The following is a 3,672-nucleotide window of genomic DNA, read 5'->3' on the forward strand; positions in this document are numbered from 1 at the left end:
GCAGCACTGCGGCCGGTATGCATTGCCTTGCTACTGATTGGCTACCAAGAATTTCTTCAATCAATCCATCCGAGGGAAATTTTACTTTAACATGTAAAGTCGAGGAGATAGCCCCCAGAACATGCAACCAAGGCCTGGCGACGATGGCCGTGTATGGAGAATATGCGTTAACCACAATGAAATCAACATCGACCGTTTCCGGTCCTGACTGTACGGGGAAACGAATTTGTCCCTTCGGTATGATAGCCTTCCCTTCAAAGCTTATCAATGGTGAATCATAGGGAGTGAGATCCTCCAGCCCTAACTTAAGCCCCTTGAATAAGTCAGGGTACATAATATCCACACCGCTACCCTGATCGACCATCACCTTCTTGACGTTATAATTCCCTATCCTCAATGTGACTACCAGGGCATCGTCATGTGGTTGAATAGTCCCAACCTTATCCTCATCAGAGAATCCCAAAATAGGCGTACTCCCTTTGATCCTCTTCGGCCTCGAGCCAGACTCCTCGGCCTGGGAATGTGACACCGCCATCACCCTTGTAGGACAGGAACCGGTCCTGGCAGGTGCAGCAAAGATGACATTAATCGTTCCCAAGGGCGGCCGAGATGAGTTGTTCTTCTGATTATTTCAACCCGAATGATTTCCTTGTCCGTTGGGTTGATACAGGTGCTGCTTCAATTTTCCCTCGCTAACAAGCTGCTCTAAATGGTTTCAAAGGGTCTGAAAATTCTTGGTAGTATGACCTACATCCTGATGATACTAGCAAAAGAGGTTCTGATTCCGTTTCGTAGGGTCCCCCGCCATCTTACTAGGCCACTTGAAGTAGGGTTCTTTACGGACTTTCTCCAGCAATTGGTGCACTGGTTCTCAGAATACGGTATTAATTATTTGAGGAGTGGCTGAACCAAATTGCCCAGAGAAATCTCTCCTCGGCTTATTGTTATGATACCTATCCGACCTGAAATCCATTCTCTCCTGAGGGATAACCTTCGCCTTACCTTTACCTTGTTGTTAATCTTCCTCAACCCTTTTGTACTCGTCGATACGATCCATGAGGCGACGTACACTCCGCACAGGCTTTTTAGTCAGAGATTTCCTTAAATCGTGATTAGTCGAGAGGCCCACTTTGAAAGTGTTAATCGCCACTTCGTCAAAGTCTCCGTCAATTTCATTAAACATTTTCCAGTATTTGTCCGAATACGCTTTCAAACTCTCACCCTCCCTCATGGCCATGGATAACAATGAGTCCAAAGGCTAAGGGACTCTGCTGCGTGTAATGAATTGAGACGCGAATGCCCTGGTGAGTTCCATGAAAGAATCGACAGACCCCGACTTTAGTTCGTTAAACCATCTCATAGCAACAGGTCTCAGGCTAGAGGGAAAGACTTTGCACATCAAGGTTTCGTTCTGAGAATGTACCGCCATCCTTTGATTAAAATGGCTCACGTGTTCGATTGGGTTTGTCTTGCCATTATAGATGGTAAAGGTGGGCTTAGTGAACCACCGTGGAAGCCTTCCCTTCTCGATCCTGCATGAGAAGGGTGACTTGGAGAGTTGGTGCAACGCTTGGCTCATAGCATCGTTTCCCAAGCCCTTGGAGGGAAACTTCTTATGCTTACGACTTGGAAGCTCATCCTTCTCGTAAGAGAAGGTTTCGCTAGGGGGAGTTCTGGACCTTGGATTGTAACTGCTTCCCTGGGATACCCCAAAGGAAGGATTGGACAGAGGTGAAGCCCGTCTTCGTCTGACACGGCATAGCTTTTTCTTAAGGTGGTCAATCTCCCTCTGCATGGCCTTGGCATCATCCTCATGTGTGGCCCTACTTCCATCACGTGAATGGCTTGAATCAGGGTGTATTGTGTGCACACTTCCCTCTCGATACCTTCGACACTCAAGACGCTCAAAATGATCTTCGCGCTGGGACCCCTGAGACTCTGCATGATGCGAACCTAAGCCTGCCATGATGTTCCAATTCCTTCAACACTAGATTTTCCACAGACGGCGCCAATTGTAAGTGCACAATTTGTACCCGGACCCAAACGAGTGATGGGCTCAGGCCCAATGAGCCTTATACAATGAAATTTGTAGAGTATAGGTTTGAAACTTAGGTTAGGGATATTGGGGAACTGATAAACATGCTAGAATGTCGCAATCTATGCAAATAATAGATGAATATGACAAAAAGCTCTCCTCGGACGTAAGCCGAGGACCACTTGTATAGCATTTCTTTCTCTAAGCAAAAGATTACAATTTTTAGTTTCTAGAAAAAGTCTCTCTTCTTCTTTTCTCTCTCGTCTTCTTATAACCTCCTTCTTCTTCCCTGTTTCATCCACGTGTAACACATATTTTTCTCCTAGATACTTGTCTCATCCACCATCTTCTTAAAGTCTTCAAATAATAACTGGAAGGCTGAATATTACTGTTTAGAGGTCATTTCTCCATTAATGCGGCCAGGGAGGTAGATGCAGGGCCTTTAATGCAGTGGTAGCAGCTTTTTCCTCAGATATTTATCACACGTTCCTCCTTCTAATGAGGGCTTGGATCACGCCTTTACCCAATAGATCTTCCAAAATTTTGTCTCTAAACCCTTTAGCATGTCCCATGGCCTTTACTAGGCCCGTCCGAGGATATCCGAGGAGATACTCCTCCTCGGACAACTCCTCTGCCCCTTGTAGCGTGGACTGCCCTATGGGCCTCGAAAACTCTAATTGAACAGGCTTATACCAACTAACTAGGTCCAAGGGCCAAACGTGCATTTAAGCTTTTTACCCCCCACATGAGTAATATTAGCTTATTTATAATCATATAAATAATGATTTTTATGACTAATGTTAGCTATCGTACTAAGAACATTAGTTGATCAACCAATGCTAGATAAATTAATGTTCTAATTATTAAGTATAATTATTATGACTAATGGTAGCTATGGTACGTATTCACATGGAATGTTCAAATAATTTATTAAAAATTCATATAAATAATGTTCTAGGAAAATGCTGGGACTACCGAAAATAGCACAACTTTGTGCCACAACTCGCTACGTAGCGAATTGTAATTGGTAAAGGTGTGTCCCCACATGGCCCACAGACACTCCTTCATCAATCAAAACTCACCACGTAGCAAGTTGTGACACAAAATTATGCCATTTTTGGTGGTCCTAGAACAACTCTATGACTAATGTTAGCTTCTTCTTCTTCTTCTTCTTCTTTTTTTTTTTTTTTTTTTTTTTTTTCTCTCTCTCTCTCTCTCTCGTTTTGAGAAACAAACACACACGAGAGAGAGAGAAAGAGGGTTCTAACACACACACAATGTTAGCTTATTTATAATAATATAGGGGTGTTTGGTATCGTTGTTTAAACAACAGTTTTCAAGAGAAATCTCTAATCAAACGGGCTAATGTTAGTTTTTTTTTTTTTTGAAAAACAAATACACATAAGAGAGAGAGATTCTAACACATACACACACACAATATTACTTATTTATAATAATATAGGGAGGATTTGGTATAGTTGTTTAAATAACAGTTTTCAGTGTTTAAACATTAAAACATGTATTTTCATAATATTTTTTAATCTACATATATTTCCATAATACTAAAAACAACAATATTAAAAATTTCTAACCAAACGAGCTATAATCATATAAATAATGATTTTTATGACTAATGT

This window comes from Castanea sativa, chromosome 12 (assembly GCF_040712315.1).
Source record: "Castanea sativa cultivar Marrone di Chiusa Pesio chromosome 12, ASM4071231v1".
NCBI lineage: Eukaryota > Viridiplantae > Streptophyta > Magnoliopsida > Fagales > Fagaceae > Castanea > Castanea sativa.